The sequence below is a fragment of the Numida meleagris genome, chromosome 2, assembly GCF_002078875.1.
Source record: "Numida meleagris isolate 19003 breed g44 Domestic line chromosome 2, NumMel1.0, whole genome shotgun sequence".
Classification (NCBI taxonomy): domain Eukaryota; kingdom Metazoa; phylum Chordata; class Aves; order Galliformes; family Numididae; genus Numida; species Numida meleagris.
This window is the reverse complement of record NC_034410.1, coordinates 58,593,731-58,619,369: the sequence shown is the minus strand read 5'-3', so window position 1 is coordinate 58,619,369 and position 25,639 is coordinate 58,593,731. Positions and strand designations below refer to the sequence as shown.

General features: G+C 43.9%; 2 long non-coding RNA genes across 5 annotated transcripts in view; one reads left to right on the top strand and one right to left on the bottom strand.

Moving 5' to 3' along the window:
• The window catches only part of LOC110393734, a 28,912-nt gene extending 5,578 nt beyond the window's left edge, over positions 1–23,334 (bottom strand). Inside the window, exon 1 of the long non-coding RNA XR_002435163.1 lies at positions 23,259–23,334. This is a non-coding gene — a long non-coding RNA (uncharacterized LOC110393734). The remainder of the gene's footprint in view (positions 1–23,258) is intronic.
• Positions 23,437–25,639, top strand: part of LOC110393733 — a 56,356-nt gene continuing 54,153 nt past the window's right edge. For 2 of the 4 annotated variants that reach the window (XR_002435161.1, XR_002435160.1), the window contains exon 1: positions 23,437–23,518. This is a non-coding gene — a long non-coding RNA (uncharacterized LOC110393733). The remainder of the gene's footprint in view (positions 23,519–25,639) is intronic. The other 2 variants (XR_002435159.1, XR_002435162.1) reach the window with 2 other exon arrangements.

The following is a 25,639-nucleotide window of genomic DNA, read 5'->3' as shown; positions in this document are numbered from 1 at the left end:
TAGAAAAGATGATCCATCACCCTTAGCAAATGATTAGGGGGCCCAGAATTAGAGCCCAGATATAGGGCCCAGAATTAGAGCCCAGACTGGCAGACCGGTGCTGAAGCAGTATGTGTTTGTATACCTAGGTACAGAAACAAGCAGAGCCTCAACCATTGGACTGTATTTCCTTACAGGCAGAGTTAGTGCATCAGTTCCACCAAAACAAATAGGCAAATGATGTTCCCTCTGATCGGGTGGCAGAAGTTTACCAGAAATACACTCGGGCTCCCTTCGAGACAAGTCAGCCTTGGAGAGCGTCCCAGTTTCTCTCTGCTATTTTTAAAGGTAATTTGCTATGGAGGTTCTCAAAATGTTTTTGGAGTCTGACTCCAGGACTGTATGAAATCTCTTCAGTTATTTATTTATTTATTAATTTCTCATCAGGAATAATTAATTTCACAGCCTCTGCAAGCCTGCATGCATGTGCGTGTGCACGTCTTTCTTCCTCGTATGCCAACCTCCCTGATACATAGATAATTTATGAAAACAGAGTAGAAGCTTTTTAATAATTAAGTAATAGATAATAGGAGGGGACTTTTCCCAACAATGTACTGCAGCTTTGAAGCAGAGCGCAGCCCTGAAAGGTTAGCGGCTGATAAATTACGTTTGGAAAAAGAAAACCCGAAGAAAGCTGCTACCCTCGCACCATATCATTAAGTAAATTAAAACACTGAAAGGTTCTTTTTATTTCGCAATGCACGCGCTTCATTACAGGAACATGCGAGCAGGAGTCCTGTGGCAGAGAGCCAGCTGATCGCCCTAGACTACATCACGTAGCGTCAACACGGCCCATTCTCTCTAAATTACAGGGCAAACAATAACACAGGTAAAATTAGCCCCAGCTGTAATTATACAGCAGAGTTGTGCCGAGGACGTAGAATGATAAACGGCGAATGCAGAAGGCGTTGTGTCATATCATGTAATATCTCCTGCTGCAGAGCTGAACAACAAAGGGAGAGTTGTGCCTTGTTTGTCTAACATGTTCTATATCGCAAATTGGAAATCCTTCCTAATTAAGATATTGTTAAATTTCCTTTGTTAACAAATTTTAACAATGTTAATTAGTGATCATTGATGACATTTTAACAATGTTAATTAGTGATCATTGTTCATCTAACAAACAATTAGGGTGATTTGCGCCATCGTTCTCAGACACAGAAGTGCATCCCAGAGCCTTCCTGTCTTTTTACCCCCAGGCTTTTTGAGCTGAGGTAGGGCATCTGGGAATGCTAATGCAATACGCAGCCGCTCATTTAGCAGCATTGCAGGAAAATTGTGTCTGGCTTATGAACGCTTAATAGTTCAAAACAGCTGTATCTTCACAAGGGTGTTCTCATCACACGAGTGCTCAGTGAGGTCACTTGGGCAATTTGTGCACTAATGTTATACAATACAATGCAATGAACACATGCATTCATTTCCGACTACTCCATTAATTCCCATCTAGATTTGTGGATGGCAGTGGTGCTCAGAGGCCTGAGGTTGTCAGGGCAGTCTGATTTTTACTATCGTGCCATCCAACTCCAGCTATTTTCTGATTTCTGTGCCAGTGAGAGGAGTAGCAGCAGCAACGTGTGCTGTGGCCCACATGCCTGTTGCTGCTGTTGTTTTTTAAAAAAAAAACTGGAAAAAGATCAGAAAAAGAGCCGCTATCATCTTTACAACAACAGCCTCAGAGTTGCAATATCACATTTATTTGTAAGAAAGGACCCTGAGAAAGAAGGATGTTAGCAATCAGGACTTATGAAGGGGTTTGAGAAATCGGCTTGTCAGTTAGACCACAGGAGCTAGAAATTGGGCTGTATTTCCTGGCTAAGGCAAGCAGAGGGGTACAGGCTCTGACAGATGTCAAGCTCAATGCACACTTCCTCTCCACAGTGGTCAAAGCATTATCTCCTGCCAGAGCCAAAAGACCTATTCTTCACCCAACAACTTTAGGGGACGTTGGGTTACATGCTAGTTCAATTAAAAAAAAAATGAGGAAAAAAATCTCACAGTATGAACCCTTGCACTGAGGAAAACAGAGATTCTGGAGGTTGAGAAATAATAAGGAAATAGTATTGCTGGAGAAACCTCCTGCTATTGTGCCACTGGCACTGATAGCAACACTGAGGCAATCAGAAGTAGGGTCACCATGGAAGCATTGTCCAGCAGTGCAGAGAGGATGCCCAGCAGCTGCCAGTGTTAGCATTGCCTTGCTGCTTCTGCTCCAGACAAGATTAGGCAGCCTGGGTGATAAGATAACAACATACGGAGTTTGTCCATAGGTGAGTGTTGTTGGCAAGTGTTGTTGCTGGACCACCAGTGTTGCTGTGCAACATGGTAGTCTCTTACCATAGATTCTTCTGCTGCAGGGTGTTACCATGCTTACCACAGAGCTTTGCTAGTGGCATAAGTGCTCTTTTCTAGGAGCCTTTCCTGGGCAAATGAGCTTGAATCTAGCTTCAGTACAATTCTTTTTCTCATTTTATATCACTCTATGGCATGAACATCTGTTGTCCACCCAGGGTTCGGTTGTGTAAACTTATCCCTGGAGGCATTCAAGGCCAGGCTGGACGTGGCTCTGGGCAGCCTGGTTTAGTGGTTGGCAAGCCTGCACTCAGCAGGGGGCTTGAAACTAGATGATCTTTGAGGTCCTTTTCAACCCAGGCCATTCTCTGAATTCTATGAATTCTATGAATCCTTCTTTCGTTCATGGTCAGAGCTTATCCCCTCCTTGATATTAACACTGGATTGTTTGCACATTGCTATACACAAAAGTGCTCCTGCAACAAATGGTAGATGAAACGCGGATGCCAACACGTAGGCAACATCTTCTAAATGTTAACTGTGGATTTGAAAAATCATTGCTTATGCAAGCCTGACATAACTGATATGTTTTTGCATTGCACAGGTTAGTGGATAGCATTGATATGATTAGATTATGAGGGTGAGCCATTAATCCCTCCTTTTCCTGATTATTATTGACAAAATTGGAGTGTAAACCAACACTAACCTGCTTAGCTCCAGCTACATTCTCATGAATATAAATGTATCAGTCCATCCATCAAATTTACATTTATAAAATGCCCTTCATTCAAGGACCTCAGAATGCAAGGAACAGTCAATATAAAAATAAAATTGTTAGCCTTCATTTGGTAAGAATCATTCAGCTTGGGAATTCTGTGATTTTCTGTTGGCACTTTCTTACACTGGAGTTCAGTGAGTTTTGCCTGAGTAATGTCATTCACCAGGATCTCACCTGGTCTTGTTATTTCATGCAAATCTAAGTGCTGATAGAAGGGAAGGATTAGTAGTTCTTGCTAACATAATGCTTAGCACCTGTTTTTCCAGCAAAGTAACTCCCTTTTGGTGCACCATTCTGCAGGTATCTTTTCAGCCAAGGCTTCCAGTTGCTCTAAAACAAGTATCAGTTTAGAGGAAACGATGTGAAGCCCCTTGCCTCACTTTCTGCACAGAAATTGGATGCCAGCCCCTGGTGAAGAATGTACTAAGTTATGACAATAGTGAGTTCACAGTTTTCCAAGTTGAGAACCTGCAACTGGGAGCCTAAAATCACATTTTAAAGAGCAAATAACATTTAGTTCCTGTATGGCTTGTCTATGGCAGTTCTGGGCAGGAGTGTTTAACTTAAAATGTCCACATTTGACAAGGTGGGATAGGGAACTGATAAACACATGCCTGTGTTTCTGGGTACCTTTTTGTCATAGTGCAAGGAAATTGTATTATCATCATATTATGGATTATGATTGTCAGACATAGATGTGAAAGTCAAAGCATATTTTGACTTCCATGGGGACAGATGGAAATTGTAAACTGATTTTCACCTTTAAAATATGACCAATCTCATTGGTAAATTAGATTAATTTGTTTTGTTGCTATGACTTTGCTGTGTTCTAGATTCCCAGCAACTGCTATTTCATTTTCCAAAAGAGAAGCAAGTATCCTTAAGGGAAAGTAGAAATGTTTTGTGACAAAAAATGCTGTCTCTACATCACCTTGTGAAGGAGCGGGCTACAATTAGAGATCTGTTTGCACCCAGCAATTTTTTGTTAGCATCTGTAAACAGCAGTAGGGTGCTGCATTTCCACCATCATGTGGATTTACACACTTAAAAATTCTTCAATTCTTTGTACTCCACTTCCATAGTCCAATTGTGCTGGCTCTACCGAGACCAAGTATTGGGTTCTGCACTTTGGTCCTAACAACCCCACACATCGCTACAGGCTTGGGGTAGAGTGGCTGGCAAGCTGCGCAGAGGAAAAGGATCTGGGGGTGCTAGCTGACAGGCAGCTGAACACGAGCCAGCAGTAACTGCTTTCCTACAAGATGGGCTAACACCATCTATGCAGATATGCGGTCATCCAGGTTATGCTCAGGACCAAACAAAATGGGAGTGAAATCATGAAAGATCTGCAGGACTAAGGTGTTTTAGTGATTTCCAGTGCATATGTGTTGCAATGGAGATGCAACATCCAGCAGCCTGCTCTGCATAAATAACAGTGCAGATAGGTGAGACAACCAGCTTGCAAGATATAGAGAAACTTCCCTACACGTTTGCAGTTCCACTGGGCACAGCCATATGATCATGCGGCTTCATGCCAACTCTTCACATCTTTAGACTCTACTGGAACTAGTTACTTCCACTGGAAACCAACAAGTCATTCAGAAAATGAGTTTAAAAGAAAAAAAAAACAAACCACGAAACCCAACTGTGCTTGTGCAAGTAACTTGCACACTGCAGTATTTTCTGATCATGCTTATGTTCTCGGTCACTTCCCAGCTGGAGCATAAATATAGAAAACACAGCAAAAACTGAAGTATTTAGATGCACATCACAGGGAGAAATGCTGATAAATGGTCAAGAAAATTCCAGTGGATGTGTGTATTTGTTTTCTTAAACAGAGATAAATATATAGTGTAATGTAAAAAATCTAAATCAGCTATTTTCTATTTGTACAGAGAGATACATCTCCTTCTAAAGTCAGCTCTTTAATCAGTGGCAAGTGTACCTCATAGTGCAATCAAAAGATGTGCTTCTATTTCTTTTTTATTTAATGCTAGATACATAAATAAACTGTCTGAAATATAAGAAACCAACTTGAAACACACTGTCGTGTTGTCTGCTCTCCCCTGTTCTTTATTCTCTTGTCTTTGAAGGCTGCTGCTTGGGAAAACATTTGGAACATTCCTCCTGACTGAAATATTGGTGATTTTTATTGCTATGGATTTACAAGAGGATAATTAGCTTCTCATTCCTCCCAAGTGGCACTTGTGTCCCCTGTTCCATCTTCCCCATCCCTACCACCTTTTTCCTCCTTGTTCCCACTCTTATTTTTGTCACGGGTTTTTATCTCCTCGTGTCCTGCTGCTGCTTTGTTCACTCATCCTCATTTCTTTGTGTCTCATCTCATAGTCCTTCTTCTATGGGTGATGCCTCCTCATCAGCACATCTCCTCACCCAGCTCCCAGTCTTCAGCTTCATCCTTCTTCTCTGTAGCTCTGGTCATCTTCCCTCTGCTTATTTCCTCTCTCTGCTCCGTTGGCCGAATGTGCAGGACATACCCAAAGGCCACCTGCTTTATCAGGAAGGCAGATAGTTTGGGAAGGCCCTAGTTAGCTTTATGGTCGGTGGTCTGCCTGGCATCAGCCCATAATAGGCTTTACCAAGCCAGAAAATTAAAATGCAGCATGGAAACGTTCCGTCCATCACATTATTATGCAAAGTGTCATCTAGTGGCTCATCTTATCAAGAAAATTGTCCAGTGCCGTCATAGTTTTCTTCAGCCTTCAGAGTCCTGGTCATTGCCCCATTTTCAGTGAGGAAGGATTTTCTTAAACAATAAAAATATCCGTAATGAGCCTGCACTTTAAATTATACTCAGGCATGCAATCTCGCACTCTAATTTTCCATCTTGATCGTCTAAATGAAGGCACCCTGTTTTAAATTTTAATTTTCAGACAGTCATTTAGGCCCACAAATACCCATTTTAAACTCCTAAGTGCCAATCTAGGCACTTGACTACAATAGGTAAATGAGCACCCTCACCCCAGCCATCAAGTTCAGAAACATTGCTCTGTCTCATTTAATGCAATCACGTTGCAGTTGATCGTGCTGTTCTGCTGGTGTTCTCCACCAAACAGCTGCTCCTCCAGGAGAGCTCAGCACTTGGGTGGGCACTGGGGACGCAGCCCTGTGTGGTGTTCCAGAGCCATGCTATCCGTCACGGGGGTCCTCAGGCTCCACCAGTGAGTCTCACACTGCTTCTGTTGTGGGTGTTTAACCAGGACAGGGAGGAAATGGAAGGTAACTGAATGGGAGGTTGCAACTTGGGTGCTAACTTTGTGGGCAGCCTCTGAGTCCTCTGCCCACTGTGTACTGAGGTCCTTGGCTCAGATGTGAGCATCTCTCTGCAGCACGGTCTCCTTTGCTGGGTTTTGACTTGGTCACAGCTTCTCTTGCTTCAAGTGCCTCCTCAGCTCATTTAGTAATTTCTCTAGGACCATCCCAGCTCCTTTCGCCTGAACGGAACCAGCCATGCGCTTAAAGTCAGGCACATCTTCAACCGCCTTCCTGAATCCGTGTCACAGAGCAGGGCTCCCTGCTGCTTCATCACACAAAACCAAAAATCCCTTGCACCCCAGTGCTCTTAGACAATGGCCTGAAGAACTCAGAACGGGGTTGGGAAATGGGATGTTTGCCGTGCAGGTGCGCGGCAGGGGACGTGACTCAGCCAGCGAGCAGGAGCCACAAAATAAAGCTGTAGGACGTGCCGATTGCTCCGGCAGCACGACAGCATCAAGTGCTCTTGCGGGAACGTTCGCAATACAGCGAGAGATGCAGGCGTTTGTGCCGCGAAGGCAATCATATTCTTTGTCTGCTGGTTTCATGGAAGCCTCCTCCAAAGCGCCCAGCGGCTGATTTAAATCACAATGCAGCGCTGCACTCCGACTCACAAAAACAGGGAAACAGACATTTATGGCTTAAATCTGGTCCGACACCTGACCTTAGCTGTGACTGCTGTGCCAGCAAACAGAAACAAGAAAAAAAGGCTCAATTTAAAGCCTGTTCTTGTTAACTCGGAGTGTTAGATATAACTGTGAAATTCCAGCTTTTGTGGGGTTAATTGCATAACTCTTTGCCGTGCTTTAACAAGATGTTTTGTAGCTGAATAGCTGTGATTTCCTTTGTTTCTTTCTGTGGGCCGAAGGTAGTTTAAGAGGGGAAATTAGCCATTTAATTATTATGAGTGCAGGAGAAGTAAAAAGACCATATGGTTTACTGTTGAAATTAGTCACAAGAAACTTTTTCCTTTTTTTTTTTTAATAATATGGGATATTTTTAACAAGCAGATGTGAAGCCACAGCGTCTCCCGCAAGTGCTCTGCCAGGCTTATCTATTGTACCAAGTGCTGCAAGGGGGTATTTTTAGCACCGAGGTCATTGCCTGAGGATGGGGGTAAGGGAATGGAGGCAAGCTGGAAACCACTGTCTGTCATCCATGGGGCTTGAGCTCCCAGATCAGCAGTGGGAGGGCAGGAGATGGTGACGAGCCCGTTTCTCTGCTGCAGGGCATTTGCTCCCTTATTTGCTTCGTGCATCTTCTTTTCCCTGGCCTGGGTTGATGCTCATGGTCCCAGCAGGCATCCATAGAAAACGTGTTTCTCAATCAGCATGCCTCCTGCCCTGATTCCCCGCCCAAGTCCCTTGCAGGCAGCCCTGGAGCATTTTTTTCTCTTTTCCTCAGCTCACTCAGCTTTCCAGGCCAGTGGTGTCATACAAGGCAGTGCTTGCTTGCCCAAATTACAGTTCAGAAACAGGAGTAGCATCTCTGTGGGTGCCAGGTGGTGTTGCTCAATATGGCAGAATGCCTCCTGTCAGCTGACGGGCACGAGATAAGGGCCTGCTGCTGGGTGAGATGCGCCTTGCAGCGACCTGTGGGGCTGAACTCAGTGGGAGAAGGTATGGGGCTGCTCCCCCCTCCCCCTCCTCCTGGGGCCATTCAAAATCTTTGCTTGGAGTCTTTGGCATCAGTTGCTATCGCATATTGACCCCTGTACTTGATAACGCGGATCCCATTGCGTAAGTCTGGAAATTCACTCTGTGTATGTGCTTTCTCTTTCCTAGCTCACTTCTAAGCGCCTTATGTTTTTTCTCCTCATCCATTTTAATCTTTTTTCCCTCTCAACCTTTTCTTTGCTTTTAAGGGAACCTTAAGTAAAAAGAGAGTGGTGTCCTTCCCTTTTATCCACTCTTCATCACCACCTGACTGGGTGCAGATGTCATGTTAGTGAAGCACAGCTATTCTTTATAAGTTCGTGTTGTCTTCCCATATCCTGCCCTACCCCAGGGCAGCACGTAATTCCACACACCAAACTACAGCCTAGATTTACTTTGTCTTAAATTTTGCAGAGAAATAACAAAAGAAATGAAGACTGAGGGGAGTGAATTACCCTGTATAATTCTATAGAAGAATAACTTTAGGACGTCTGAGTAACAATAACAACATGGGGTTAGTTTTGCACTGGCTCCTGGCCAGACCAATAAAGTACCACCCAGCAAGAAATACTCTGTTTTTCCTGCTAACTCCTGCAATCCTTTTGAAGTTGGTGGTTTTGCACAAGGGTAAGTTAGGGCAGGATTTGAGCCTTTCAGGAAATTTTGAACAAAGTGCCTGATCATTGCATTGCTCATGCTGCGGTGCAGGAACTCAGTTAGGTCGGCATTTACAGTGTGCTCTCGCACATACACTCCTTTTCAGGTCTCTGACACCAGAGAGCTGTAACGCTGTATTGAATTGCAGGCAGCCCTCCCAAGCAGCTCTTGTTCAAATGGAAGCGTCACAGCTCTGATGCTCCGTTTGGATCTTCTTTGCTAAGTTTTTATTCTCCAGCGACTCACTTCTCCTTTGCTGCCCAGGGGTTTCAGATACTCCTGTAATATGAACAGTAAAGCTACCTGGTTTGCTTTTCCTTGAACATCAAGAATTATTCGAGTGTCCTTATCAAGATGACTAAATAAGGTCTTCCTGCTCAAAATCATTCAACTGAATGGCCTACAGTACCTGTTCCTTCCGTTCCCTTTTCCTTTCCTTCCTTCTCCTTCTCTGTTGCTTCACACCAGTTCTAATTACTTGACATTCGAATGATAAATGAGTTTCAAATAATTAGAGGTGGTACAAAGAGCTGCAGCAGGGAGATTTATGCCAGCAGAGCTGCCGAACAAAGAGCCTTCTGTGGGTATTGGTTTTCTCTCTGGACTTTGAAGCACCGTTCTGCTGTCTTCACCTTCAAAGAGCTATATCATTTTTGACCCACATAATTTTATTCCCCTCTTTCATACCTGGGCAATGTCACAGGCCCTTATTAAAGAACAGACCAAATGTCAAAGTTTTGCTGTAAAGCAGCAGGAAGCCAGTAACAAGTAGGGGGTGAGAGGGCTCAGGGGAGACCATGTACAAGAACCTGAGTCAGACATGTTGCCAATTCATACGAAAGGAGTGCTGTGAAAGATAAACCTCCTCCAGCTTTCTTTAGGACAATTGGTAGTGCTAACATTACTTTTTCACAAAATGGTGTAGCTGAAGGCCCTCCTCCTCTCCAGGACACTGATGGGGGGCTGTACTACCAACTTGGGAAGTGCTTCTGCCCAGTGTTCTGCTTGCATCTATCCAGTAGCTGTCAAAGGGTTAATTGCAAAGCACAGCTGAAGTGAAACCTGTTTTTTATTGCTCAGAGCAGGTCTCTCAGCTGTGGCTGTGCTTCACACGTGAACCCACAAGAGGAGGGAGGCTCAAGGTAGGGGTTAGCATGGAAACATGTTGGTGCAAGCCCTCTGTTGCCTGGGGATGAGGCCTGGTGGGCTCTCCAGCTGCAGTACATGCAGTGATGGTGACGGTGCACACAGGCAAAGTTCAGTTGCAGATATTTGTCTTTAAAAACTATGGTGAAAGGCAAAAATTAATGCTGAAGGGAATGCCTAATGTGATTTTCAGTATCTTAGTGGAGAACAAAGTGAGGAGGGCTCTGGTTTCTCCAATGGGATGGGTGGGAAGTGTGGCCTTAAATCACACTGGCTCTTTTCCTTAGGCCTTTATATTAGTTTTCCACTTGGTTCTTTGTTTGGTTCGTAGGCCGCAGGCTCACTGATGTGCAAGCCAGGTCCTCCAAAGCCTTTTGTCAATCTAGTAGCACAGTGCTACTTTGCTGCAAGGTACAACCATCACCATCTGCCATAGGAGGAGGAAATGGTGACTATCAGCATCTTCACAGTGAAGAAATGAATATCTTAATGTAAAACAGTCTATTTTCTACTGAATTCCTCTACCACAACTTGTCTTTCTTTGGCAGCTGCTGGTGAATCAGAGCTATGAGCAGCATGTTTGTGAGAGCTTCATCTTCAAGATCTTCTTCCCTTGGATAGAGCCACAGGCTCCTTCTCTGTTCTCCCCAAATGTTTGATGCAGGAGTCTGACCAGAGCTTTTCTTGTCACATTTTGGTCAGGAAGGGTGAACAACCACGCACTGACAAAGGGACAGAAACAGAGCATTTGCGAATGCTGACACAAATATGGGCAGAAAAAGAATTACTGTGAGGATGTGCTGTCAAAAGCATCACTTTATTGAGGTGGGGAGCTGTGTGTCCAGGCAGGCAATTGAACAGAAGAAAGATGAACCCATGTGTAAGCATATCAACTTTGATAACCTATTGCTTCAGCAGACATAGCTACATAATCAGGGAAAAATATAAGACATCACTATAAATTCAGAACACGTGGAGTATTTCTTCGTAGCCAGTGCAAGAAATCTCACAAACACAAAAACAAAAAGAAGAAACCTCTTCCAAAATGGGCCTGATAGAGAATTGCGGGGGGGGGGGGGGGGGGAGAAGAATGAATTAGAAAACACAGATTGAAATAAACTCAGGGGCATGAGACCAGCCTGTTGACTTTGCTGAAGGAAATAATTTATTTCCCACCAGGGAAGGAATGAAGCAGCCTGGCAAACTACACCTGCACAGAACACAGAGGTGGCAGTGTTAGAGGCAGAGCAGAAACAGATACAAAAAGAGGAGAAAAAAGATTTGTTTCAGCAGGGCAGTGTATCTAATGCCACAGTGGTAAGATCGATGCCCCATGGATGTGGACCTCAGGACAATTATCTCATACTTAACATGTCTGAGCTGCATGTCTCAACAAATGGCTGGGTCGCCTGGGCTCTGCTGCATGGATCAGCTCTCTGTGCCACACTTATCTGTTCAACAATTGCATGCGATAGCTGATAAAGCTCAAAGAAAGGTCATTTGATTGCACAACGGCTTGCAAGCACTGCTAGTTAAACCCCTTATTGAACCTGGCTCCCTATCTCCAAGCCCTTTGCCAGGGTGACGGCCTGCCAGTTATCTCCTGCTGCAGCCAGGAGGGCTCCGCAGGCTCTGGATCTGGCCAGTGCTGCTGCAAATGGAGTCACCACATCAATATTTCCGTAAGATTTCTGCTGCTGGCTGATGTGCAAGCACAAGGCCGCCCTGGCAAGGTATGGTATAAAAAAATAGGAAGATATTGAAGATAATTTTGTTAGCTGAGCAGTGCAAAATGATTTAGCTCAAAAAATGTTTGCAATCTTGGCCAAATGCATTTGAAACATCCAGTTTGTTCTCTAGTTAGGTGGTCTGGAGGCTGAATTCATCCTGGGGGCCAAAATATGAAATATTTGGGAATTCTGGCAGGCTCCACACAACTGTTCATGCTTCTTGTTTATTTCAGTGTTTCTTTGCATAAAGAATGCGAAGGAGTAAAATAAACAAAGCAACGTTTAAAACAATAGAGCAGTTTGGCTTGAGACATTACTGACCCCCATTTAGATTTTTCCACCACCCAGCAAAACTATTGCTTTAGAGATAATAGCTCTTTATGGGCTCTCTGTATGCGAGAGCTCTCTTTCTGCTTGTGACACAGGCAGCAGACAGACCAGAGTTCCATTGCAAATTCAGGCTGTCTCAAAACCGCATTACCGGCAACTTGAGGTACACTTTCCATTGCATTTTCCAAATGGATGGTGAAAGCTTGTTCTTTATTATGGGCAGAGAATTATCAGAATGGCTCGGCTTCTTACAAGACAGCTTGATCATAGACTTGTGAGGCACCCACAGGCCTGCACACAGAGCAGATCAGGAGCCAGCAGGTGGTACCTGGGAACATGTAGCGGAGATCTGGGTACTTGCTGAACAAACTCATCTGTTGCTGAGACCAGCCAATGGTGTCCTGCCTGCAAATCCTTCTGTCCTTCTGTTCATGGGTTTTCTGTTCAAAAGGGATAGGCCTGTTGCTGTTTAAGTCACTGCCAGAAAGACAGAACTCCTTCATGTGCTGTCAGTAAGCTTGAGCTTACAGTTAGTTCTCTTCACTTGAAAGAGTTTCAATATGCATTTTGGAGTCCTGTACACAAAACAACACCATACAGTTTTACTGTGAATCTGCTAGGCGAAATTCTGCTCAGGCTTTAGGATGACGTGGACCCTCTGGCTTTGATGAGTGTATGCACTGCATAAATCTGCAAGCAATGCAGCTGTCTCTCTACAGAGTTTACAAGCCCAGTGGTACATGCTGCACTCACGGACAACAACTTGCATATACATCCAGGGATTTAGCTAAGCACATTGCCACATAAGGAAACCAGTGCTTGCGTGTCCAGGGTTACTTCTAAGTGCACCATTAATGGCTACTCCTTGCCAGATCTGCCCCTGCAAGGAAATGGAATTATTGCCAAAATTGCCAGTGAATTATTAATCCTTACCAAGAAATTAGTCTTATCCTTGAAGTGCTCAGGTAAACCATGATGCTGCAAACAGCTGTATTTTCATATAGAGTAGGTTGCAGGTTCAAGGCATTCCTTGAAATGCCTAATAATCATTAGCTTTACAACAATATCAGGGGAATCTTTTTTTTTCCTGCCTGCTTTTGCACACTGTAGAACACTCAGGTGCTCATTAACATACATGTCCCTTCCAATTTCACTGTCATTTGCACTATGTTAACAGCTACTTTTTCATCTTTGCTCAGACAAATGATGGCCTTTGTAACCAGAAATAAAATTAGTCGCAAGTGGAAACCTGTTTTAATGAGGCCAAATTGTTATTTAACTCAAAATATGTACAATATTTTTTCTCTAAATCTCCTTTAATTCCTCCCTGATAATAATTATATCTTGTCACATGCAGGCCTCTGAAATGCTTGTTCATCAGAGTTCAAAATGGAACCTTTTGCCAGAGCATCATATTAATAAGCTAAAAAATAATTTCTAAAAAGCTCTTTTTGTCTGTTTTTTCAAAACTTCTCATTGAAATATATGCGATCACTGGGATTTATAGAGGCAAATTTGGCAGTTCTTCCGTATTTACTGAAACTGTGATATAAATCAAAACTAAGGCTCTCTCCAAGAATGAGTTATTTGTTATCAAAGTATGTGTTAGTGACTCACTCGTGAATAAGGTACTTCTGTTACAGCTGTTTATTAGAGAGTTTTCTTGGCTTCCATTTCTTGTTCTGCCGCTGCCTCACTTTGTAACCTGAGGGAAGTCTCTGTGTTTTGATTAATTCAATTGATGTGCATGCGTATATGTGTACATACATGCATCTGTACATGCACGCATTCCCTGCTAACAGAACGTTTCAAAATCACACATACAAAAAAAAAAAAAAGGAAGATGACATAGAGACTCGGCTCTCTAGCATACCTTCTTTTTTGACTGTACTCATAAGCCAGAGATACACCCAAGCACCCCCTAGGCAGGTGATGAGTTCTCATCCATGAACCAACCCAAGTTTTTAGCTCGAGGTAGAGCAGAGGCAGCAACCAGCTATCACAAGTCCCCCTTTCACCACCACTCACAAACTACTGATTCACAATAACAAGAAAGTATTGTTTCTTCATTAACCAAGCAGTTCTTGCCCACTTGGAGAAAGAATTTGGAAAATTGTGTGTTACAGTGCCACCTGGTGATTCCACCATACAAATGGGTGCCTCTCTCATCAGGCTCTCCAGGAGTATTATTATTGTTCTGCATTGCTTAGCATACGTTCTTAGGCATCTTGTCACGCGTGATTTTTTTTAAAAAGCTCTTTAGCATTTTAATGTGTAGGAAACTTCAACAAACAGCAATCAAAATATTTTCCAAATGTGCTCTTAATCAAGTTTATCATAGCAGTTTGATTTTTAAGAAATGGAATGCAAAGCAGAACTAAAGAGATTCTTTCCTAATCATTCATAATTCATTAGAAGCCTGATTGTGCTGGAGCTGCACCCCTGGACAAAGGCATGAGCTCTTCTTGGTACCCAGAAAGTGGAACTTGTAGGTTTTTGGCATCCTGTATGTATTTGTGTGGCACACGACTCTTTCAAGGTGGCAAGACGTTATCAGCTGAAATCAGCTGTGATTCCTCAGTGAGACACAGAAGCCTTATACTCGTATTACTTAAGGGAAAATGAGTTGGAGAAGCTGTTGCATCTTGAGAAGAGTTAAGCCATGGGTACCCCTTTCCTTTCTCCTCCTGCCCAAGAGCAGGACACGTTGACCTGTGTTGCTGGGTTGATGGGATGGTTTGCAGTGTAATACGGTGGTGTGACACTACTGAGGGATTTGGCACAACTCTGCCACTGGTTTTTCTAGTCATTTTGCCTATTTGCCCCTCTCCAAAGTAGGAAAAAAGATATTTTGTTCTTCTGTCTTTGTGCAGCATCTTGTTTAATAGACAGTTAAGACTTTCTCCTGACATGGGGATCTTTTGCGGCTGGTCTTATGTGTGATCCCCATGTAAATATGGAGTAGATGGTGATAAAACTTAAGACTAGATGTGCTTCTGAGACTATATCATTGACTGAGATGTCCACATAGCCATAATAGCTCCTTCTTCTACTTTAAAATAGATCAATTCAAAACCAAAAAAATCCTACTGCAAGGAGAGAACTGGTTTACCCTCTCAAAAAAACATTGTGTGTGTTTTATTAATTAGTAGAGGTATATAAAACTCCAAATGATGAGATTAGTCAGTTATTTAAAAACAGTAACAAACTCCTTGTTTCCCTTCCATCTTTTACAACTTAGAGGGAAAGGAAGCTATTTTTCTCTCTCTTGTTTGCTTATCTTACAGTTTCCCTCTTCTTCTGTTCAGGGGTTAGCCTTTTTCTCCTTTCAAAAATACCTGGTCTGTTGATCCTAAATGTTTATAGCACCAGCCTACTTCCTTTGTATTCAGCTCAATTCCAGCCTGGTGGAAAGTGGACTTCAGGCAAAGGGTGTTCCAGGTCTTTTCCCAAATCCTTCTAAAAATGTCATCCATGTTCACTGTTGAAACAGTCTACAGGTGAATGTATCACAGGTTACAGTGACAATTCCCACTATTCCTGTGAAATGGCGCTCATTTGAAAATACTGTTCATATAGTTGTGATCAGCTTTAACCAAAGGGCATTTTTGGAAACACATTCTCAAAAGTAATAAAAATATATGGTATATATGCTTTAAAAATTGAATAAAACAGAAGCAAAGAAGGTGTGATATCTGCAGACAAGGCCAATTCAGAGAAGAGTTTATTTTTTAATTGACTAAGTTAAACAAGATGCAATTAGGGCTAACCCAGTCCCCTAGGATTCATAAAGCCTTTCTTGAAAATTTTGGGGAGATGTGGGGAAGCAGTGGCTTTAATTGTGTCTTGTTTAACTTGGCTGCTTTAATCTCATACACTTCTGACTTGGCTCTTTTCATAGATATCACACCTTTAAACAGCTGACTAGCCTTACCTTTTTTTTTCCCTAACATAACTTTTTCTGTATATTAACTGTTCTGAACCAGACAGAAACCATATTTTATAGGGGAAAGTGTTTCAATTTATTATATAACCAGATATGAATAATATTTTTAAATATCTGGGTCAGGTTCTCAGCAGCTTAAATTCTGAAGAACAAAATGTTGCTGTACCGGTGAAGACACATTGCATGCTTTTGCTCTACCCAGGGGCAAGAGCCACTTTCCATACTTTCTGGGCTACCAGCTGCTGAAGTCAGCCAGTAACCAAGACATTAATTTTTCCACCAGAAGGAGACTACAGCAGTCCATATGTGTGATGGAACGTGATAGCTATGGGCTTCCTATGTGTGCTATACCTGTTAGCAGGTATAGCAGCCATACTCATTAGCTATGGCTGGGACAGCTAGCAACTGAAAAGTAGAGCTGGATGTCAACATCCAAAAGTATGTAGGCCAGAATTAGTTCGAACACGTTTCAGAGGGGTTGCTTTGCTGTGGTATGAAATTCTCCATGCACCTGTGCTTCTGATGAACATCAGCCTTTTCTAGGTACTAGGTCTTCCATGACGATCATCACTGGAAGTTTTTTTTTTTAATGAAACTACGTCCTTTCTCTACGCCCAGCAACTACATACATTTAGGGAGATGTGACCTGGACACAAAGCCTAAATTAAAAGGGAAAGATTAAGCGGAAGACTTTGGACTTACCTTTTCCTAAGTCAACAGCTTGAGCACTGGAAGCCAGAGAAATGTTTGCTGAGGGACACTCTGAGCATAGCTTGTCTCACCTCAGAGAAGGGCTCTGAATGAGAGGTGCTTGGTCGCCATGAAACTCTACAGCTCTGAGATTTCTGTATAAAAATGTTTGGACTTACTTATTTTATTTATGTCCAGTCTTTCCTTTCACGGGAAAACTTTGATAAATTCAATCTTTCTTTGTAAAGAAATGAGTAATAAGAAAACTTCAAATTTTTCTAAGTGGTGCTGTTTTAGAAGAGAATAATAAACTCTGAGCAGATCGCATTGCAAGACCGAGGACTGAGTTTATCATCTCCTTTAGCAAGACACCTGGTTTGTACTCTTTAAGGCTTAGGGTGTCATTTAAGGCCATAGCTAAGCTGAACTAATCATCTATGAGCCGCTCAGAGGGGCAGCGCTCCCCCCCCATCTCTCCTGTCCCTGGCTGCCCCTTTCCTCCATCTGGTTCATCTGAGCCCACGGCCAGCCATTCTAGAGGGCTAACGCAGCACAGAGAGCCTCACCTCTTTGGGTAGAGCTAGCTGTCTCCCAGCTGGGCCCCTGAAACCAGCAGGTCAAAAGAAGGAAGAGTCAGCAGCCTATAGACATGAGCAGCAGAAGGAAGGAGAGGGAATTTCAGCCACCCCTCTCCATTGCATCCTCTTCACTGACTGCTTATTGGGCACAGGGCACTACACTAAGTCTGAAAGATAAATTGAACCTTGCCCATTTGACCAAATCTGCACACAAAGGTCTCAGTCCTTCAGGACAAAAAACAAGGCTTGTTTCCCCCTAGCCTCACTAAATGCTCATCCATTTACTCCTGGCAGAGGCACAAGCTATGGAGCAAAGCAGTTTGGGACGGAAGAAAGTAGTATGCTTGTTCTCCTCTCAAGAGTGGCTTTTTTGGTAACATGCAGCACATTGGTCATGTGAGCCAAATAGCCAAAGGTAAAAGAATGTACAAGTGCTGCTGTTGGAACTGCATTTATAAAAAAAAATAAAACAGAGTGTCTGCAGATTTTTCATTTTCTCTTCTTTCTTCCTTGGGGGAAAAGAAAGGAGTGGGAGGAATTTAAATAAAAATCGGTAGAGATGGTGAAATTTAGCACTCAAAAGTGTTCAAAAAGTTAGGGTTTCTCCTGCATCGTTAAATTGACTATGCGATAAGCAGGGAGTATTTCCTATTAGTTCCTTGGGCTTTGACAGTCAGCTGCAGTTTTGGGTAGGCTGCTCGTTACCGACTATCTCAGCAGAGGAATGTGTGGGCAGACGTGCTGCAATGACAATGAAAGGCCAGCATGCCTATAAAATGTGTGCACAACAAACACTTCCTTAATGAGCCTCAGAGACAAATAGGGATATGCATAATTATCCCAGATGTGCTATATGATTCTAACCAGTATTTTCATTTGGGACCATGGCTTAGGAACAACAAGAAAACCCCCCAGCCAAAACCTCCTATTTCTGGAAGGGAATGGGCTTTTAATCACATGACTGCTTGGCACAGCACAAAGAGAGGGGAAGGTGATGGTGACTGGATAGGGATAGGAATAGGGATAATGATAATGATAGGGATAGGGGAAGTGAGCTTCCCATGCACCATTGCCAGCAGGTCCTGATTTTGCCAGCTGTGGGCCAATTTTACTAATCTATTTTATCTCACCAGCTAATCTGTCTCTTTCTATACATCTGCATCTTGGTATTGATCTCAGCAGGCTTGTAACTGTGTTTATAAAATCCTCTCTCACTCTGTTGTGAAGGGAGGTTTGTGCAAAGGCAGAGGAGGGATGGAAATATCTCAAAAGCAAAGCCCACAGCAGACATATGGAGACCTTTCTTTCTCCCCTGACTTCCAAGCATTGGAGACACAAAGGTGATGGGCCAAGGGATGGCCTTGCAGCCTGTGATAGCGTAGGCATGCCTGCCTGGAGCAAAGCTGTTCACAGAAAATAAAAAGTGTCCATCTCAAGCCTTTCACAGAGAAACTGGTTCCAGGCTGAAATGCATGTTTCCAAGAGTAAGCTAAAGCAGGCTGAAGCTGCCAGATGATCTGGGAAATAATAATAAAAAAATGGTGAGGGAAGAAAGTTGCTTAATTGCGATTTGGAAGGAAAAGTCCTTTTATCCCCACACAAGGTCGAATTAATCTTGAGCTGAACAGATGCAAACAAACCCTTAGAGATACTCATGGACATCCTCTTGGTAAATACCCATGCTGCAGCCCACTCCTGGACTGCAGAAACTGGCCACCATGCAAAGTGGTTGCATTTTGCCCCACTGAGCTGTGAGCCACAGAACTGATGTGACCGTTCACTGCTCTTGCTCTCACGTGGGGCCTTCCTCCTCCTTTGGCCCCCGTTCATCCACATGATGATGTGTGGGAAGAAAGATGAGCCCAGAAAGTGAAGTGTGGCTCTGCAGATGAGCTTCCTGGCGTGGTCTGTGGTTTCTGTTCAGCCCTATTTAGGCAGGAGCCCATTCTCAGCACATAGCTGGGAGTTGTCTCAGCTGCGTCTTAATTAGAAATCCTAAATTTACCCACATTGTCCTCCCTGCTTTATTTGTAGAAAACTCTGTATGCCAGCAAAGTTTCCTCCACAATTAATGCATGTGTGTATGTGTCCACGTCTGCATCTTCTCTTCATTTTCAGTCTCTGGAACATATCACATCTCACCTCCAAGATATGCAGAGAGAGCAGAGGACACCAGAGTCGCCCTAGTCTCTGTTTACAGATTTCCTTCCAACTTCTTCTTAAGCAGGAAATAATTTGTGATTAGCCTCATTTTTTCATATCAGCATAATACTTTTATCATATATTTATTGTGCGTGAATAATTAGCTCAACATCAGAGACCTATTGCTTCCATTCAGTGTGATTTCCCTGTGTGAAGTGTAGTGAATTCTGAATTGCAGGTTGGGTAGATATCAGGATTTGAGGGCATGCTGCAGGTATTGGTGGGCAAAACTCCAAAGACTGCCAGCTGCCCTGCAAAGCAGAACATGCTTGCTGCCCTCCACTGCTGCTTATTAGTTAAGCAGGGGAAGAGGTTTAATTTGCTATGCTGAGAGAGAGTCTTCAAACGTTGGCTGCAGCCAGGCAGCATCTATAAGGCACTCTGCTGAGCAGTGTAACTGCTAGCTCAGGATCCAAAGTATCTTAATTTTTGCAGCAACGGATCCTGAGTCAGATGAGAATAGCTTCATTGACCTTAACACCTAAAAGCCCCTTTTGAATTCTGGCAAATCCTTTTGCTCAAGGGAAGACTATACATGTTAAATAGCCTTTTCCCGTCTCTGCTCTTGACATAAACACATAAGTTGGCGGCCAGCAAAGAGCCAGATCTCCTGCACTGGCGTGTGATGGGGATCTCCATCCCCCTGTAAATAAGAAGGTCACTTCTCTGCATCTTTTTATGGCTTGGTCTGTCCTCAGTTAGCTGCCTGTCATTAGCAAGGGTAAAAATAAGACTGCATTTAAAAACATCATTAAAAAGTGCTAGCTGTTTAAAACTGGCATTTATAATGCAATTTCATAAAGTTTTATATTGACTGTGTGACTCTTTAAAAGGCTCTCTCTGATTAACAAGGCTCAGAATTGCTCCCCTGGTTGTGTTTTCAGAGAAAGAGAATAAAACGCTATGGATCTTAAAACAGCCCAAATTGTCATTTCCTGACATTACCAGTGGCCTCGCTCTTCTGACAAACTGGAGGCTGTGATGAGATGGGGGAATGCAGCCCCAAACCTGCTTCCCCTGGTGATGCGGCAGAGGCTGACTGCTCCAGAGCAGATCCACTGTGGGGGGACACTGTGCCAAATCTAGCTCCATCTGTATCTGCTTCCACAGGGTCACCCCAGCAGCACGAATTGGTGTTTGTACCTTCTGCACCTGCGCTCTGTACTTTCTCTTGGATCTTATCATCTTGCAGAGAGATCGGACATGCTGTGTGCTCTGGCTTCTCACCCCATGCAGAAGTGCTCTGCATAAGACCTGAGAGGTAGTGCGGCAGAGCCCCAGCTCCCCAAGCAGCAGTGTAGCAGGGAAGGAGTAAGCTTGCTAGCCAGAGGGAAGACTAGACGCTGGCAGAAAGATCTCATTCTGTGGGTTGTGCAGAGGAATTTGCAACGTGGGAGCTGTGCTCTGTTTAGTGTGCCTTCTGCAAGAGTGACCTGAATCCCCCTTCGTGCAATTGCATCGTAGAAAAAGTGATTATTTCTGACCTGGTTATTTAGCCATGGAAGGCCACTGCTTAACCCAAGTCTTAAAACTTAACCAAGTCACACTCTTCCCCATGCCAAACATGTAAAAACAGATGAGAATGTTGTAAGTTCTCTCAATTTCATAGCCATGTATTTACCTGCAACTTTATTCACAGTTTACTTTTGTACTTTGCATAAAGTTTTCTTTGCCCCTTCGGTTCACTCAACCATCAGCACGTTACTTGGGAAATAGCAGCAAACTTGCGACTGCTCTGGCTCACCTGGAGGAAGGCCTTGAGAGAATGATGCTGAAATGCATAGAGCAGTGTCTGCTCTTTTACTTAGGCAATAAATCTATTGCTTTATTATTGCTGCTGGGAAACTCAGAGCCAAATTCTGTGCTGGCAAAACGTTGCTTTCAGTGGAGCCCTGACAGCAGGGAGCTGAGCTTCCTGTTTTTGTTCCAATTCGAAGGCTTTGCTTAGCCTGGTTGTTTTTGTTGTTTTGTTTTTTAGCTGTATTAATTTATAATAATTATGTGTTGCAAGTCTTTTTTTCTGTCTGCTTAATTTCTTCTTGATACATCACCTTGTTTACAGCAGTCTGAAACAAAAGATGACTGCACGTCCTCTCCTTGTTTCCTGAGTTAGGAAGCTCAGTGTGTTGTCCAAAGGACAGATTGAGACCAAGTTGCCCTCCTGGGTGCACTCATTCAGGTTTTCTAGCAACAAAGCAGCTCCCCTGTACCGCACATCCGAACCCTTCAAAGAGGGGCAGAAATGCACCTTGAGACTTGTCCAGCCAAGTTTTGTAGCTGAAGTACCTGGCATGGAGACGTGAAGCTGTTTACTCTGAGGGCTATTATTAACTTGTTCTTTGTATGGCTTAGCCAGGGCCTGCAGGTATTCCTTCAGTATGAATGTAATTTATTCAGTGCAATTAAACTAAGGTTTAATGTAAACTGCTGCCAGTATTAGGCTGTGAACCAAAGTGGAAGGATGTCTTGTGCCATGTTTCAGAGAACCAAAGGCATAGGTTTTTGGATGCCTGTTGAACAAAAAGATGGCTTTCTGGGAGAGGCAAAGAAATCCAAATTGCAGACTCTCATGTTTCTAGGCATAGCTGTCTCCTGAGCACGCTAATTAATCACAGGAGTGAGCCAGATACAGGAGTATGGCCATTTTGTCTTCTCCTGTGTGCTTTTAGCCAGTGGCAATGCTGCGGGCTCCGATCTTCTTAATCCTCATGTAACGGACTTAGAGTGAACGAGGACTGTGCCTTAGTACACCAAAATCAACACATTCAACACTGTAAAACCATGTCAGAGAAGAGCTAGAGGAAGTACACCTTAGCATCGTATCCTGCTTTTTGTACAATGCCTCAGTTCAGATTCACCTGAGAGTCTCCTCATTCTGTCACCCAGAGAAGCTCAAAGGAGCAGACTTTGCCCCTGCAGAAGCCCCAACACCATCTCAACATCTGACCTTTTCTGTCTTTTGGAATAACATCTGGAATCCTATGACACACATCATAAGAACTTTTGGAACATGTTTTCACTAGCGCAGCATTGATTTTACTAGTATCAATGTAAATATTACTTTAGCGTGCAACTGCTAATTCTATCAACATAAACTTAATTTATAGTAATAATCACAGACCTAACTCTGTGCTGCTGCCAACACTTACAAGGGATGATCTGAGTCATCATATAAACCCAGCCAGTAGCAATCAAGTCAGTGCTCCCATTGCACATTACTGATACTGTCTAAAGAACTTTTTAATTGATAGAATCACAGAAGCATAGAATGGTTTGGGTTGGAAGAGACCTTAAGGATCATCTACTTCCAGTCTCTTGCCGCAGGCAGGATTGCCACCCACTAAATCAGGCACCAGCTCAGGCTGCCCAGGGCCCCATCCAACCTGGCCTCGAATGCCTCCCAGGATGGGGCATCCACAGCTTCTCTGGGCAGCCTGTGTCAGTGCCTCACCACACTCTGAGTGAAAAATTTCCCACTGTCATCTATCTAAATCTCCCTTACTTAATTTAAAATCGTTCCCCCTTGACCTATCACTTCCAGACCACATAAAAGTCAGTCTCTCTCTTGTTTAGAAGCTCCCGTCAAGTACTGGAAGGCCACAATGTGGTCTCCCCAGAGCCTTCTCCAGCCTGAACAAGCCCAGCTGCCTCAGCTTTTCTTCATAGGAGAGGTGCTCCAGCCCTCTGATCATCTTTGTGGCCCTCCTCTGGATCTGCTCCAGCAGCTTTACATCTTTCTTGTGTTGAGGGCCTCACACCTGGACACAGTGCTCCAGATGAAGCCTAATTGACTTCTTACAAATTAAGGCAGATGGTAGAGACTGTGCACTGAATTTCAGGACTCCTTTTCATATTTTCTATATGCAGCTGTTTAGATAGATACACTGTATAATGTAAGTAACATTACATGCTTGAAATTAGGAATCATAGGATCATTACCTTGCCTTTTTGGCCAGGTACTCGTCTCTGGAGCAGATGCGTTCCACGCAAAAGCAGGGAATTGCCTCAGCTGGTTGAGGGGTAGCCCTGGCAGGGAGCAGCAGCCGGGTGCCATTGTCCTCTGCATGGCAACATCATTCTGACATCATGGGGGTGGAGCCAGGAGCAGCTGTGGGGTCACCTCCTGTGTGTATAAATCCTGCTACCAGGGAGAGCAGCGACCCAGGAGCGGCACAAACAGGACGGGCAAACAGGGGATGGTACGTCAGAAGAGCATAGTGCGGCAGTTTGCGTGGGCAGCTCGCGCAGGGCGGGTGAGCAGGGAGGGCGAGGAGGGAGAGTACCTCCATCCCCTCAGGAGGCCAGCTCAACTATTGGCTGCCTCCCAGACAAATCCAGCCATGGTCTCTACTAGGCAGAGAGCTCTGGCAAGAAAGAATGTGGCAACTCAGAGTGCCTGCCTAAAAATGTGGTGGTTCAAGTCTATGGCTTCAGCGAGTGCCTGAGCTTGTTGCTGCTGGTGAAGGGCGGCAGGGATTCCACCTGCACGAGGTGTGAGCAGGTGGATGATCTGCTCAGTATGGTGGCAGAGCTCAGGGAGGAGGTGGAGAGATTACGGAGTGCAAGCAGGAGACAGACTGGTGGTAGGAAAGCCCTACACAGGGATCAGGACAGGCTGGATGGCTGGGCTGAGGCCAACGTGATGAAGTTCAACAAGTCCAAGTGCTGGGTCCTGCAATTTGGCTGCAGCAACCCCAGGCAATGCTACAGGCTTGGGAGAGAGTGGCTGGAAGACTGTGTAGAGGAAACGGACCTGGGGGTATTGACTGACACTCGGCTGAACATGAGTGAGCAGTGTGCCCAAGTGGCCAAGAAGGCCAATGGTATCCTGGCTTGTATCAGAAACAGCATTGCCAGCAGGAACAGGGAAGTGATCATCCCTCTCTACTCAGCACTGGTGAGGCCGCACCTTGAGTACTGTGTTCAGTTTTGTGCCTCTCACTACAAGAAAGAGCTGTCTGGAGCACAGGCCTTATGAGGAGAGGCTGAGGGAGCTGGGATTGTTCGGTCTGGAGAAGAGGAGGCTCAGGGGAGACCTTATCACTCTCTACAACTACCTGAAGGAAGGTTGTGGTGAGGTGGGAGTCGGCCTCTTCTTCCACGTAACTAGTGATAGAACTAGACGGAAGGGACTCAAGTTGTGTCAGGGGAGATTCAGGTTGCAGTTTAGGAAATACTTCTCCTCAGAGGGAGTGGTCAGGCTCTGGAACAGGCTGCTCAGGGAGATGGTGGAGTCACTGTCGCAGGAGGTGTTCAAGAAACGTTTAGATGCTGTACTGAGGGACATGGTTTTGTGTGAAATGCTGGTGACAGGTGGATGGTTGGACTGGATGATCCTGGAGGTCTTTTCCAACCTTGGTGATTCTATGATTAAGGTTGGAAAAGATCCCTAAGATCGTTTAGTCCAACCATCCACCTACCACCAGTATCTCCCACTAAACCATGTCTCTACCATCTACCCTTTCCTTAAACACCTTCAGGGATGGTGAGTCCACCATCTCCCGGGGCAGTCTGTTCCAATGCCTTACCACTCTTTCTGAGAAGAAATTCTTTCTAATATCCAATCTGAACCTCCCCTGGTGCAACTTGAGGCCATTACCTGTCATCCTATCACTGTTACCTGAGAGAAGAGGAGGACCCCCACTTTAGTACAACTTCCTTTCAGGTTACTGTGAAGAGTGATAAGGTCTTCCCTGATCCTCCTTTTCTCCAGACTGAACAATTCCAGTTCGCAAATTGAAAAGGTTGAGGTATTTTTGTTTGGAAAGGAGATAAATGAGATCTCAAGATAAATCTATGCAAAAACAAATAGCATTAAAAAAAAACATTGAATTGGAGCATCTCTATCCAATAAAATAAAAATAAGACAGACCTTAAAATCAAAAGGTGATGAATTTGAACATTGTTAAAGGATTTTTTCACTTAAACAAAATGTTAAATCTTAGTTACCAGAGAAGATCACTACGGTCAAGAATTCAGCAAATTTCATTTAGGAACTGCACATTTATATGCAAAAGTCTATCCAGAGAGGTTATATTTATACCTAGTGCTCCCAGGAAGGAATATAAAACTTAAATTGCTGTCTAGCAAGCAGAAGTTAAGATGACAACTTTGCAGCCTCTGAGTTCAACAGTAAGGGTTTCCTTCTCCCTTTCCATTAAAGCATCTAGCAACAGCCATAAGGAGAACAAAAAAAAATCAATTGGCTTTTAGTCCTGGAAATTTCTAGGTTTGAGATAAGGTACTGGAGTTTCAGATGCTCTACTGCTGGATGAAAGCTAAGAAAAACCTATTGTATGGGGGAACTCCAGTGCCCTTGT